The sequence below is a fragment of the Pleurodeles waltl genome, chromosome 4_1 (genome assembly GCF_031143425.1).
Source record: "Pleurodeles waltl isolate 20211129_DDA chromosome 4_1, aPleWal1.hap1.20221129, whole genome shotgun sequence".
In the NCBI taxonomy this organism is placed as follows: Eukaryota; Metazoa; Chordata; class Amphibia; order Caudata; family Salamandridae; genus Pleurodeles; species Pleurodeles waltl.
This window is the reverse complement of record NC_090442.1, coordinates 88,231,768-88,247,230: the sequence shown is the minus strand read 5'-3', so window position 1 is coordinate 88,247,230 and position 15,463 is coordinate 88,231,768.

Genomic DNA, 15,463 nt, shown 5'->3' with positions numbered 1-15,463 from the left:
ACCCTGATTGGTGTAAACCAACCAAGTTTTAATGGCTTTTCCGTAGGCCAATAGATTAGGAGATGATTTAATGGAGATTGGTAGGGCATTCCAGGCAAGCGTAGCTCCCCAGAAAAAGCTTCTGCATCCCCAAGACATACATTTTAACTTGGGGACCACAGCAAGCTTAGCCAATGTAGATTGAAGGGCCCTGGCTGGTGTATAGCAGTAAAAATGTAATTGTGGAAAGCTGGGCAAAGGTTTTTTAGAACTTTGTAGGCAAAACAAAGTGATTTAAAAACAATTCTCTTCCTTATGGGGAGCCAATGCAGTTGCAATTTATTAATATGGCTAGAAACCGAAAAATGTTTGGGAATGTTCAATAATAAATGGGCTGCAGCATTTTGCAGCATTTGTAATTTGTTTACAATGTACTGATGGGCCGTAAGAAGTAAGCTGTTGCAATAATCCAACTTGGCCATCACTAATGAAGTGACAAATAATTTATTTAAATGTTCTTGTATGTAAGAAAGAATCTTTTTTACAGACCTAGGGGTAAAAAAAGCAGAATAAGTAACTGCATTGACATGCTCAATATAGGAAAGTCTGTTGTCAATAAGGATGCCCAGATAGGAAGCCTTAGAAACAGGGACCAGAAGTGAGTCCATCTCCTGTGGCCACCAGGAGGGGGCCCAGAAAGAAGTCTGGGCTCCAAAACGCAAAACTTCAGTCACACCAGCATTAATTCTCAGGCAGTTTTTATTCATCCAAATGTTGAATGTCCGCATACAGTCACAAAATCTAGCCCCAACATCGGTGTCACCACTGGCCAGAGAGACAACAATCTTTGTATAGAAAAATAAGAGGGGCCCACCCTCTCCAAGCCTGAGACATCTGACCTCCTCAGTGGCCTTGAGTAGTGCCGTCTCTGTACCATGTCTTCTACAGAAGCTGAATTGTGTCTAATCAGGGATGTTATTAGAGTTTACTAAATCCATGTTAATTAGCATACCTGTAAGTTTCTTGTCAAAAAAGTTTGATTGGGACTGAGAGTTCGACTTTGTTGGAACTACTGCTGTGTACTCCGTAGCTTTGTTTGGTCTTTGAGGACCAGCCGAGTGTAGGAATTTGTTTGTAGTGGGTATCAAAGGTACTTACACCTTATACCAGGTCCAGTTATCACTTATTAATGAAATGTAGTCTCTACAAGCCAGGCTGTCTAGAGGTAGCTGTAGGCAGAGTAGACAAAGATGAACTAGGAGGCAAGCAAAGCTCTTGCAATACCACTTTAGTTACACAGTACTCACACACATGAAAGACAATACTCAGTGTTACAAAAATAAATGTAGCTTATTTTAGTGACACAATGCCAAAAATACCTTAGAGACTATACTCCCTTAGGAGGTATTATACACAATATATACACTAGAAACCAAAAACAGGTAAGTAAATAGTCAGAAAACCGTGCAAACAGTGAAAATCACAATAGCTTGCAATGGGCCTAATGGGAGCACAAACCATATACTAAAATAGTGGAATGCGAAAGTCGGTTCCCTCCTAGGTAAGTGTGGTGTGTAGAGGGGTGCTGGGAGTGCAAGACAACACCAGAGGTAAATAATAGACCCCACCCCAGAGCCCAGGAAAGCAGGAGTAAAACACAACAAGTTTCTTAAAAAACACTAGAAGTCATGATAGAAGATAATGCAAGAACCAGAAGAGACCTGTGGAAGAAGAGGACCGAGTCCAAGATGGAGTGAAGAGTCCAGGGAGAACAGGAGCCCCTGCTAACCCAGGTGAAGGTGAAAATGACATACCACAGGTGAGAAGACAAAGTCAGTATTTCACCAAAGAAGACAGATGTGGGTTCCTGGGTCATGCAGAAGATGTCCCACCCTTGTATGGATACATGAAGTCTGGTTTGAGTCACTCAATTCCATCAACAAGCCTTGGAGCACACAACGCTCTTGGTTAGCGGAAAATGGCACTGCCCGGGACCAGGAGGCACCTAGTGGCCTCTATCAGGCCTCTCAGCAACTCCGAGAGCCCTCAGAAGACCAGACAGCATGCACAGGAGTCCTAAAGCCTGGGGACATAGAAAGTGCAAATGGAGGCCCACGCAGCACAACACAAAGGATTCCCGCACTGCCGGAGAACCAGTCAGGAAGCTGTGCGTCGCAGGATGGAGTGCTGGGGGCCTAATCTGTGCTGTGCATGAAGAACTTCTTGGAAGGTTGCACACAAGCCTTGGCAACTGCAAGTCACGCAGTGCATGGGGGCATTGTCTTGCCTGGGGAGGCAAGCTCTTACCTCCACCAACTTTGGACAGCTGGACGTTGGGACTATCGGAGTCACTTTAGTCCACCACCAGTGTTGCTGGATCCATGCCTGTCATCTGGAGAGCAGACCCAAGCCACCAGTCATCTTTGCACAGAGGTGCCTGCTGAAGCATGGAAGTGATGGAGTCACTCCATGGAAGATTCCTTCAGTTCTTCTGGTGCAGGCTGAAGACAGGCAGTCCTCATGGGATGCACAACCTGGAAACCATTGCCGGCAGGAACTGAAGATACAATGTTGCACAAGTCATCTTAGCTTCTTTGTTGCAGTTTTCTAGAGTTCCCGGAGCAGTTAGCAGTTGATGAAGTAAAGGATGCAGAGGATTCCTGCTGGAGTCTTGCAATCCAAGTCTGAAGAAACACCCAGAGTAGAGACCCTAAATAGCCCTGAGAGGAGGTTGGTCACCTAACCAGGTAACCACCTATCAGGAGGGGTCTCTGACGTCACCTGCTGGCACTGGCCACTCAGATGCTCCCAGAGTGCCCCAACACCTTGGTATCCAAGATGGCAAACCCAGGGACACTCTGGAGGAGCTCTGGGCACCACCCCTGTGGTGGTGATGGACAGGGGAGTGGTGACTCCCCTTTCCTTTGTCCAGTTTCATGCCAGAGCAGGGACTGGAGGTCCCTGAACTGGCATAGACTGGATTATGCAAGGAGGGCACCATCTGGGCCCTTCAAAGCATTTCCAGAGGTTCTGGGAGGATATCCCTCCCATGCCTGTGACAGCTTTTTCCAAAGGGAGAGGGTGCAACACCCCTCTCCCAAAGGAAATGCTTTGTGCTGCCTTCCTGGGATTGAGCTGCTCAAGCTTCAGAAGGGCTGAAGCCTGTCTGTGAGGTGGCAGCAGCTGGGGCTGCCTGGAAAACCTCAGAAGACTGGTACGGCAGTACTGAGGGTCCACTGTGGATCCCCCAGAGTGCGTGGGATTGTGCAACCAATACTGGAATCAGTATTGGGGTACAATTCCCAGTTAGATACCTTACATGGCCCTATTCGGAGTTATCATTGTGAAGCTGGACATAGGTATTGACCTATGTCCATTCCCCCCAAATGGTGGTCGTCCGGGGAAATGGGCGTGGATGAAATGGGGGCACCTTTGCTAGTGCAGGGGTGCCCTTACACAGAGGTATTTTGCACCCAGCCTTCAGGGTCTGAAGGCCTGACATATAGGTGACTTATAAGTGACCTGGTGCAGTGAACATGGCTGTGAAATAGTGCATGCACAATTTCACCCAGGCTGCAATGGCAGTCCTGTAGAAGCCTTTGTATGGACTCCCTATGGGTGGCAAAGGAAGTGCTGTCGCCTATAGGGATCCCCTGGAATCCCAATGCCCTGGGTACCTAGGTAACATATATTAGGGACTTATAAGGGGGGCACCAGTATGCCAATTCGGAATGAAATACTGGGTTACCATTATGTAAGGACAAATTTGGAACCAGAGAGAGCATAAGCACAGGGCTCCTGGTTAGCAGGATCCCAGTGACACAGTCAAGCATACTGACAAAAACAATGAAACATACTGACAAGTAGGCCACAAACCATATGCACTGGGGTCCTGACTAGCAGGATCTCAGTAACACAGTCACAAAACACTGACAAAGGGGCAAAAATGGGGGTAACCATGCTAGATAGAGGCTACTTTCCCACACAGAGTTTAAGTAAAAACCACATTGCTGGCAAAGGTACTTGTTGGGGGTTTAAATAATATAGGTCTCCAATCGAGAGCACTCACTAGTGATTCCAGAGTTTAGTGCTAGTAGTGCATCGTGGGTGTAGATTACTTTTGATCGTCCATCTTCCATCCCACTGCCAGGGGGGGTCTGGCGCTTAGTGTGATCCGGGCCTGGTTGGGGACAGAAAAGCTTGCTTTAGACATGCCTTTGGCATGCCAGCAGTGTGGACACGCTCTACAGCCCTTAATATTAGTCGCCATAGGTAGTGGGCGTCTCTAGGAGGAGTGTGGCTCATGCATTCTGCACCATGAAAGCTGATTAAAAATAGGGAATCAAATCAAAAGTGAACCAGGGTCCATCCACCCCGTAAACAAATTATAGGCTCCCCTGTGATTGGTTACTACTGGAACACAACACTAAATAAAATAAGTGGTAGAGTTAAAAAGCATAAACCATTTAAAATAGGGCTTGCACCCTACGATATGGCCCCCAATGGAGGCATGGAGCCAGGCACCTCCCAGAAGATGGCATAGATCTGCCTACAAGGCACAGCAGCATCTGTACACCCAGATGGACATTAGGTAAAGCACCACAATTTCACAGGGTTCCTCTTGATGACTTCAAGCATCCTGTGGAAGTAGCAATGATATATTCTGGAGGCAATTTGTAGGATAGAGATACTTGTCACACGGCACAGTCTCACGCGTTACACAGTGTTGACTTTGTCCAGTTTTGTAATTTCTTTAGGGTGGGTTGTACATTGAGGGTGTACATGATTTCTATTCTCATACGACATGCCTAGTGTCATATTCCTTGAAAGGTGGCATGATAAGTGGTGCTTTTATGCACTGCTGCGGTACTGTGCGTGTGAGCACTTGGATCATTATGAGACTGTTTACTTTAAGCCACAGGCAGCCCACTGGCAAACAAAGGCTCCCGTAGCCCTCGCAGTGCACGGGGGGACGAGCTCCAAGGTGCCCCCTCAGCACCCTACTCTGTGTTCAGGCGGCAGGCACCTGGCCTGCTTGCTCTCTGCAGCAGTGATGGGTATTAAAACACGCTTCTTTTTCATGTCCAACATCAAACCTAGTAGACAACAGTGTTCCAGGACATAACAATTTAGAAACATTTATGGTATGCCAGCATGACCGTGTTTGAAAAAAATAACTGCACTTATGCAAAAAAAATGCTATAGATGTTACTGCAATTTAGGCCCTGATTTAAGAGGGCCTAGCCCCTCCTCGTGGCATATTAGCGTCACTTTTTATGCTAATGTGGCCCAACAAGGCCAAAATCGCTGTGCAATATTAACAGAGTGGAGTAATGCGTGCCAGGCAGAATGTATGCAAGGGGAACAGTTCCCCGTTAGGGGGGGCTGAACAAATGGCACAAAGGAATCTAAAAGATTTCTTTGTGCCATTTTTTTGGGCATCTTCAATGCCTGCTCAAAGTAGGCATTAAAAACGGAGCACACCTTTGGTTACAATGGGCCCCTATGTACTGTTCAGGGTTAGCAACAAAAGTTTGGCGCTAACCCTGAACAGCACATCAATAGCGTCAAGAATGTTGACACTATTCCCCCCTACCCTGAGCTATTGTGCACCGTGTTTTAAATACGGAGCACCTATGGTGGCGATAGGGGGGCGGTAAGGGGCGCAAGAACAGTGGCACAGCCCTGGCTCCAGCACCATGTTTCATATATCTGCCCCCTATTGTACTGGTAACATCAATCAGAGTTCAGAATGCATCAGAAAATCTCAAAAGAGGAGTGACAAAGTGCAGGGTGTGCAGTGGGAAGAGGTGCTCAGATCACGTAATGTTAATCAAATGAAAAAACAAAGGAGCGAAGGAATTAACATAAAGATAACAATGCAAAAAATGAAACTCATCTTCCTCTGCATCTCTGAAGCAGCCTCAATATATCACAACAGTAAAATACAAGGCCCCTACTCCCTGCAGCCAGAAGGTTACAGGGAGTGCTGTCATTCCAAGGGGCAACAGGTGACAACATTGACTAAAGGACAATGTGGCCTTACGATGTTTCAAGGTCAATAGTTTGAATACCATTACATTGGGGAATTATAACAAGTTTATGGTCGTTCAGACACCCAACAGTGAAGCACAAGCCGAGCAAGGTATTGGTGCCCTCCTTTATACTTCCACCTGTGAGATAAGATCAAGACATCAGTTATTTTCTGAGGTTAACATATCTCCCACTCACTCTAACCAACCTCTCCATCTCGCACCCTTTCTATGTCCTTGGGAATACAGCATTGTGCCTTTGGCATAATCCCGATTACCTACCCTCCCGTCGAATGTTAGTGTTTTTCCTTCTCGTTCCTCTTCGCTCCCACCCTGACAAAAGATTTTCGACCAAATGTACTTAGGGAAGGGTTTGCAATCTTTGCAATGCGCTATTCGATAATTGGAAACACCCATGTATAAATGCGTGTTTCCCACATTGTGCGAGTCCGAGTTGGTCGCAAATAGACCTACCTCATTAATATTAATGAGGTAGGTCTTGCTTTGAGACCTATTGGCAATCACTAAAATCACAGGGATGGTGGTCTGCTGAGGTCATCAGGCAACCACGCTTGTGACTTCTTTTAAATAAGGCGAGTCTTTATTGTTTTAAATGCAGCCCGTTTTCCTTAACGTTTTCCTTTAATTCTTTAAGAGTAGATAGTCGTACATGGGAACACTGCCTGCTCCTCAAAATGTTTTTACAAACATTCACAAAGTGAAAGGGGTCCATGGGACCCCTTCCCATTTGCTACGTGTTACCGCCAACTTTAAGTTGGTAGTAAAGTGTGAAAGTTTTGCTCACATTTCGCATGTTTAAATCGTTCATTTCTGCAAAATAGTAGTTTGTAAATTCCAATCCTGGATTTGCACTTGAAAATTAAGCCTTATGCATGTCTGTTTTTCACATTTTTTTTAAAGTCACCAAACCTCATATGTGATTCAAAATTTTTAAATTAGAAAAGCATCTTGAAAGAAATGTTTCAAATCTGTCAGTTGGCAATAAAATGTTGCAGTTGTTAAAGCAGGCAAATATGAAGTTCTGTGAAGATTTCTTAAAGTTTTATGCTGACAAATACGACAAAAAATGTAGCATAGACTTACCTTGTTAAAGTGAGCGACTATAGAGCAAAAGAGCGTTCACGAAAAAGTTAGTATATATATATATATATATATATATATATATACACACACACCCTGATTTCTCTAATTAAATGGGCAAATATAATGAACAATCCAAGCTGTAACAGAGTCCTGCGTAAGAAAGGCTTGCAGGGTAGCTGTCTCTCATGTTCTGGCTGGGCGAATACTCATCTAGGGGCGCTGGAAAGAAATGCAGAAGCTGTATTTCCTTATCTCACCTTTTCTCCGTTGTCATTTGTGACTTCAGTTCGTACTTTTTTCTTATCTGTGCAGAGAGAGCGAACACCCCCAGCCTGCATAGCTCCTCGAAGCCTCGCCAGGAAATCTACTCTTCCACAATGACTAACAGCAGGATCTTCCGGTTAAAGTGATGATGGCACCTTATCCAAAGTATGTCTCTGGATTTAGACAGAGAACAGAAGAGGTGCTGTAAAACTTTATTTTATAGGGTATTAGACATGAAATGGCCTAAATGCTGCCTCTCCTGACATATAAACTTAAGTGTTCCTGTGTGGATGCTGAGCAAAACTCTTCTCGGAACAAGAAACCTATCCTTCTCCAATACATAACGAGTCACTGCAATATATACCCCATCGATGTGTTATTTATTCTATGTCTATAGATCTGTCAATAAGATGTCTCTTGAGACCTTACACTCTAGTGTGTCAAAAGTGTTACCTTTGGGTGCTGAGTGATGAAAGTTCACAGACATTGGCACACCACACATGCCTACTTGCCAACAGCTCATTAGGACCCCCAGAGGAAAGTGTTGTTATGTCCCAGAGGCTGAATAACTATACATTGTTTTGACCAAGGAAAAATATGGACTAATGTCCTTTAATTTCATATTATTGGAGCCCAACTGTACATTTATTAATGGAAGAAAAAAATAACTATCTTTTTACAATCTTTACACCTTCCACGTACTTATGTGCTTAAGTCTTAAGATTAAGGCGCTGCTGTTGCGAAAAAATGCAGTTAACTAGAAATATTTTAGCAGATTTGTAAAATATTTCAGGGCCAGTATATGTGTAATAGGGAGAGGATGGATAGTTTACACACGGATGAGAATACATGTGCGGTGGTGCTTAGAATGTCTGCAGATATTTAACTTGAATTGTCATACAAATAAAGTGAACTGGTGCACAGCCAGGCACCAAACTACTCAGGCTGTGGAGGGCCCTTTCAACAGACTGGCAGCAGCTAATCTGCCAAAACGAGATTTCTCTCCTGGGTGGGCAGAATATTTGTGATGAAGTGTCTTCACAACACTGCAGGGTTGCTTTTGGCAAAATCGCTATCAGTCCAGGTAACACTAGGCATCAGACGGTGGACTTTAGACTTGTGGTCTGTCGGGAGAAGCAGGTTTGATGGATAGTTCACTGTGCGGTACTGTATTATATGTTTATGAAACTGCCGCAGCCCTGCACCGAACAGTTGAATGCATTAATAGGGTTCCTGCCAATGCTTTATAAATATTTACCAGTTTGGCAGTCCTTTATAAGTTCAGCGATCAGGACCTCCACCAGGGTGGCAGAGGTATTTACATTCTTGCCTTGGGGGAACAGCCCAACCAAAGAGATATAAAGATGGCCCCAACTCTTTGGAAAAGGCAGTCAGACAAGTCACCATTCCTTTAAGCTGTTTGACAGTATCTCAGCTCTAAATTCCATTGCTCTGCATCAGACACCCTCTCAGAAACATTCTGGAGGTCTTAACAAATCAGAATGACCTCAGAGTTTACCCCTTCAGTTTTCTGTTCTAGGGACTCTCTGGAAGATTGTGTTGCATGCAGGATAGTAGCAGTGTCAAGGTGAGAAAAGGCCCCTTCCTCTCCTCCAGACTCATCACAGTTCACTCTGGAAAGGAGCCTCCACAGTACCTGGAGACTGAAGTACCCCAATCATAAGCAATGATCATACTTTTCTGGCACTAACAAGGTGTTCTCCATATTGGATTATGTACTTGTCCCCTCACAATAAAAGATGACATATCTTGTTAGAAGAATATTGGATTATTCCCCTTTGCTGTTAGCTTTAGGTGGGTCTAATATATATAGAAAGGTTGACTGGAAACTCAGGGGCATATTTATGACTTTTATAGTGCAGGGCAGTGCAGCAAGCTACTTTTCTGTGCTGCCCTGCAACACAGGAAAAGGGCAGACATGCACCCTATAAATTCTATACAGCACATTCCTTAATGCCAATGCAGGCACCCTTGCACCATAGTGCAAGGGTGCCTGTGTTGAAGGCGGTATTGTGTTTGTGCAGGAAGGGGCACCTTCCTGCACAAAAACTATCCTGATACTCCTTTTCCTCTTTCTATGTGTGCCACAGAATACAGCACAAATAGAAACAGGAAAAAACAAGGAGAAATAAAGATATTTCACCTCTTTATGCCTCTCTTTGGGTGAATCTTTTTGGTGCATTTCAGGAGATCCATCACAAACCATGGGAGTTGTAATGGGACACCATGGAATACCTCCCTTGTGTACAGTAATCCAACACAGTGATTTGTGGTGTGTTGTATTACTGCAGACTTTTGAAGCCATTCAAAGCCACACAAAGTGGTTTTGAGTGCCTTCAAAGATCTCACTTAAGGTTTGTGTTGCTCTTGCATCACATTGCATGGTGCAAGAGCGTTGCAAACCGGGTCATAAATATGGCCCTAAATGTATATAAATTAAACTATCCAAGAGTCACACCAGAACTCAGGCTAGATACCAAAATATATTTTAAGGAAAATGACAGTTCCGGGGTGAGGTCATCTACAACACGGGTGCAGATATAGCTGGGTTGTTCGCACAGTATTTCGTAACAATCTAGGAGGTAGAAATCCTGGAAGGAGGTGAACAAATCTCTCACTTACTTGTGGAAATGTATATAGCAGCTTAAAGCAACACTAAGCATAAAGGATAAAAATGATCTAGAGCGAGATATCACACTAGAGATTATAACAACTAATGTGACCTTCAGACTGATGCAGTTGTTGGGGTCTCTGGTTCATAGAGACCAATCTGGCTTCCTGCCTGAGTGTTGCACCTGACACAACCTAAGAGATGTACACAACTGGATGGCTGTTATCAGCTCAAGGATTGACCCCCATATTATGATCTCCTTAGATGCGAAGAAGACATTTGATGCAATACAGTGGTCCTTTCTTTTCCAGACATTGTAAAGGATTGATTTTTGCCCAGCCTTCTGTAAATGGGTGGCTCTCCTATACCTGAAGCCAACAGCAGTGGTTAAAATTAATAAAATGATATTGAGGTTCTGTCCACTGGGACGGAGAACCCGACAGGGGTTTCCTTAACCCAGCTCTTCTTTACACTAACAAAAGAACCTCATGTCTGGATATATAAATAAGGAAGGCACAGAATTTAACATTAATATTAACACTAATGAGGAAAAGATTTTGCTACATGGAGATGGCATTCTGCTATAAGTTATGTGACCCACAGCTTTTGTCCCTAAATTATTCCTGATATAAAATAAATTTGGGAAAGTCTATCCTCTACTATTGAGGGCCTGCAAGTGGAACTCCCTTAAGGAATTTGGTTTACTACAGAATTTTTCATCGCACACACCCTTTTGGTGGCCTAGTGCCAATGCAGACACTCTTGCACCATGGTGCATGGGTGCCTGCGTGGCATGCAGGATTGTTTTTGTACAGGAATAGACAATTGTGAGAGGCATATTCCTCTTTCTATGTGTGCTGCAGAATTCAGGACTTGTAGAAAGAGAAAGTAATGAGGAGAAATAAAGATATTTCTTCCTGTTATGCCTCTGCTGGAAATGCGTATCTTATTTCTGCATTCCCAGGTTTTCCAGTTCTGGTAAATCTGGTAATGTGTCAAAAACCATGGGAGTTGCTTGAGAACACCCATTTGCTCTGTGCTGCCTTACACCAGATTTATGGAGCCGCTCGTGGTGCAAGAGCAACACAAACAGCTCGTAAATAGGCCACTGGGTTTTATAGTTCATGCTTTCTCAAAAAGATCCTCTGAGCACTGAGCAACTCTTAGCTTGTATGCCATTACTGCAAAGTTCAAATACATATGGAATTTGATGTTGTTGATGTAGATGATAACTGATAAATGATGTCTGTTCAAGCCAGAATGTTGAGAAAGAATAGGGAGCAAGGTGAAGGCCCACCTACCAAGCAGCCATCTCGTTTAACCCCTTCTGTGCCGCGGACGTAATGGTTACGTCCCACGGCACAGTGCTCCTTTGCCGAGGACGTAACCATTACGTCCTCGGCACGGAGCCCGGAGGGAGCGCTAGCGCTCCCTCTGTGAGGCTTCCCCCTCCCCCCCAAGGCGGGGATGGAGGGGAAGACCTTCCCCTTCCACCCCCACCCCCCGTAATGACGGCAGCGCCTGATCGCGCGCTGACTTCATTATCCACTGCCGGTAGTACTGAAAGCCATTTGCTTCCAGTGCGATCACAGGAGAAACAGGTAAGTTTCTCCTCTGGAGGGTGGGGGGTTTGGGCCAAAGAGGCACCGGGGAAAAGGAAAGGCTTTTCCTTTCCCCCGGTGTCTCTTTGAGCATTCCTGCTGCCCGATCGCATTGCGTTCGGGCAGCAGGAATGCCCACTAGGGAGTTTTTATTTTGATTGAATTGTTTGTGTTTGGGAGTGGCCCCTTGGGCAAGAGTCGCTCCCTTTAGGGGCCATGTTTATGTTGGCCATTTCTGCCCCCATTGGGGGCAGATCGGCCTATTATTTTTAGGCCGATCTGCCCCCAAGGGAGACAGAATCCACTAGACGCCCGGGATTTTTTAATTTTATTTACTGTGAAATGTTTTGCGTTGGGGAGCAGCCCCTTGGGCAAGGGTGGCTCCCATTTGGGGGCATGTTTCTTGTGGCCATTTCTGCCCCCCTTGGGGGCAGATCATCCTATTATTTTTAGGCTGATCTGCCCCCAAGGGGGGCAGAAGCCACTTAGACACCAGGGATAGTGTGTGTGTTAGTGGAGGGGGGGCAACCCCTTGGGCAAGGGTCGCCCCCCCTTTGGGGGCACGTGTACCAAGGCCATTTCTGCCCCCCTTGGGGACAGATCGGCCTATTATTTTAAGACTCATCTGCCCACAAGAGGGCAGAAACCACTAGAACGCCAGGGATTTTTTTTTTATATGTTTATTTATGGGGGGGCGTCCCCTTGGGCAAGGGGCACCCCACCCCCCCCAAAGTGGGGCATTGAGCTGTTGGCCATTTCTGCCCCCTTTGGAGGCATATGGGCCTATTATTCTTAGGCCCATATGCCCCCAAGGGGGGCAGAAGCCACATAGGCACAAGGGATAGTGTGTGTGTTTTTTTTTTTGTTTGGGGGTGGGCCCTTGGGGACACAGTACTAAAGGTATTTTCTGCCCTCCTTGGGGCAGATAGGCCTATTTTTTAGTAGGCCCATCTGCCCCTATGGCAGAATCCATTTAGGCACCAATTTCTAAATGCTTGATGGTGGGATGTTTGTCAACTGATGAAGTATTTGCATTTGTGATAATTTGTTTCCTCCTTTTTCTTCTAGTTCAAAGCTTTTGCTTTCTTTGCTGTGGCTCCTTGCGGGTTTGGCGGTGGTTGTATGTTTTAGGTAAGTAAAAACAATTTACTCCAAAGGAGTATTGTTGCCATGCATGAATGATATGTTTGTTGGTGGTGTACTAAATGCAGGTTTGTGTGAAATTGTCCTTAGATTTGTGCACAATGATATTTGTGTTGTCTTATTTCGAATTTGCTTTTCTTTCTTTCTTTTTAGTGGGATATCATTGGTGATTGCTGTGTCTGTGCAGAGTAGTTGCTGGTGATTCAAGCTTTTTCAGGCAAGTGAGCGGTGTACTTTTTGAGTTTATAACTCTTACTAATAAAGCTACACTTTATTACTTATCTCACACAGTGCTGGTTATCGGTGGTGCATTTGTCCAGTTAATTTTCGTAGGAAAGATCATGGATAGCCGCAGGATGACCGCTCAGCAGGTGGTTGGTATGCCTTTTGAGTCATTGTCTGATCATGATTATGAGACAGACTCTGCATCTGAGGCAGAGGAGGAAGTGAGGGATTCTGGCAGTGAAGTTTCTGCCGGAGAGGAATCTTCTGATGAGGAAGCCACCCTCAGTGCAGATGAAGGGCCTGTTTCAGAGGAGTACACTGATGTGCCATTATTGCAGCAACCTGGGGCTGAAAGGTTTCCCGTTAGAAGACCTGAACTCTGGGTTGCCCCAAACATGGAGTAGCCAGAGTTGCCTGCCTTTTCTGGTCTCCCGGGGTGTAGAGTCAATACTGAGAACTTTTTGCCTGTCAATTTCTTTGAGTTATTTGTGGATGATGTGTTTTTGGAAGAGACTGTTGAGCAGACTAATTTGTATGGGGAGCAGTATTTGAGGGACAACGCTGCTAGACTTAGGCCGCACTCTAGAGCTGCCCAGTGGATTCCCACAAATTTGGAGGAGATGAAAAGGTGTTTAGGTTTGACTCTTTTGACGGGGTTGATAAGGAAGCCGTCACTGGCTTCTTATTGGTCTACTAGTCCCTTGATGGCAACAGCTATATTTCCTGCAACAATGAGTCATAATCGGTATTTGCTTCTTCTTAGGATGCTGCATTTTATTGACAATGCATTAGCCTTGCCCCGAGATCACCCTGGTTCTGACCGTCTTTTTAAGATTAGGCCTGTCCTAGATCATTTTGTAGATCAGTTTTCAGAGGTCTATGTTCCAGGCAAAGAAATAGCTGTGGACGAGTCTTTGGTCATCTTCAAGGGTCGTTTGGTTTTTAGGCAGTACATTCCTAGCAAGAGGGCACGATGTGGAATTAAATTGTATATGCTGTCTGAAAGTAGTACAGGATATGTGTATAATTTCCGTGTCTACACTTGTAGTGATTCCACTATTGACCCACTTGGTTGTCCTCCCACTTTTGGAGTTACTGAGAAAATTGTGTAGGAACTTGGTAGACGACTGTTCAACAAAAGTCACCATTTGTATGTAGATAACGTTTACACTGGAGTGCAGTTGTTCAAGGAATTGTTTAGAGTGGGTACTTTTGCTTGTGGCACAATTCGTTGTAACCGGAAAGGCTATCCAAGGGAGCTTGTCTGTAAAAAACTAGAGAGGGGACAGTGCAGTGCCTTGCGGAATGATGAGCTGCTAGCTTTGAAGTTTTCAGACAGGAGGGATGTCTACATGCTAAGTACCATCAATGATGAGAGTACTTCCCCCGTGACTGTTTGGGGCCAGATTGCTGAAGTGCGCAAACCTGTGTGCATTTTAGATTATAATAAGCACATGGGAGGTGTAGATAGAGTTGATCAGAGGTTGGAACCTTATACTGCTATTCGTAAGTCTTACGTTTGGTATAAGAAGTTAGCAATTCACCTCTTCCACGTAGCAACTTTTAATGCTTTTATTGTGTTTAAGGATAGGTCTCCAGAGTCAAAGATGACATTTGTGAAATTTCAGGAGTCAGTGATAGAGAGCCTTATTGTGGTGGAACAGTCCAGAGTTCCTAGAGAAGCAATGGTGGAGGATGTGGCTAGATTGAAAGATTGCCACTTTGCTGAGCACATTCCTCCCACACCCAAAAAAGACTTTCCAGCTAAGAAATGTAGAGTGTGTTTTCGAAGAGGTATCCGGAGGGAGACTTGAATGTACTGCCCAGATTGTCCTTCAAAGCCTGGGCTGTGTGTGGGTGGTTGTTTTAAGAATTACCACACCCAGAAGAATTACTGGGAACAACCCTGAGTGTAAACTCATGTCTGTTTTGTATTTTCATGTGTTCAGTTTCATGGTTAGCATTTCTGTTATGTACTTAGTTAGATCTTTTGTGTTTGTAGTTTTGTAATTATTTCTAATTAGTTAGGGGTTTCTTTGTTTAAAAAAAAAAGTGATGCCATTGTGTGTGGAGTGGGGCTTGGCTGAGGGTGTACATAGTGCACATATTGACTTGCTGATGGTTACTTCAATACACTGCCAACCAAACACCAGTCCACACACTCCCAGCAGCTGGTGTGATAGTTGTATCATGCATGTGAGCATATGTAAGTGATGGGCCCTTGAGTGGCGCTGTCTGTCGATGTGAGTGTTGCAATGTGCTGGGCCCGTGGCTGGCGGTGTGAATGGTCTTGTGCTTGTTATGTATGAAAGGTGTGTGAATGGACTGTAAAGCGGTTGGTGCCTTGCCGTGGCTTTACAGCTCACGAGCTGTGAGTCATTGGTTCAGTTTTTTGGCCTTTCAGTTATTAACAGTGCATTTCCTTTTTGTGAAATGTCTTGTTAATAAAATTTGATCCACTGACCCACCCTTGTGCCATATCC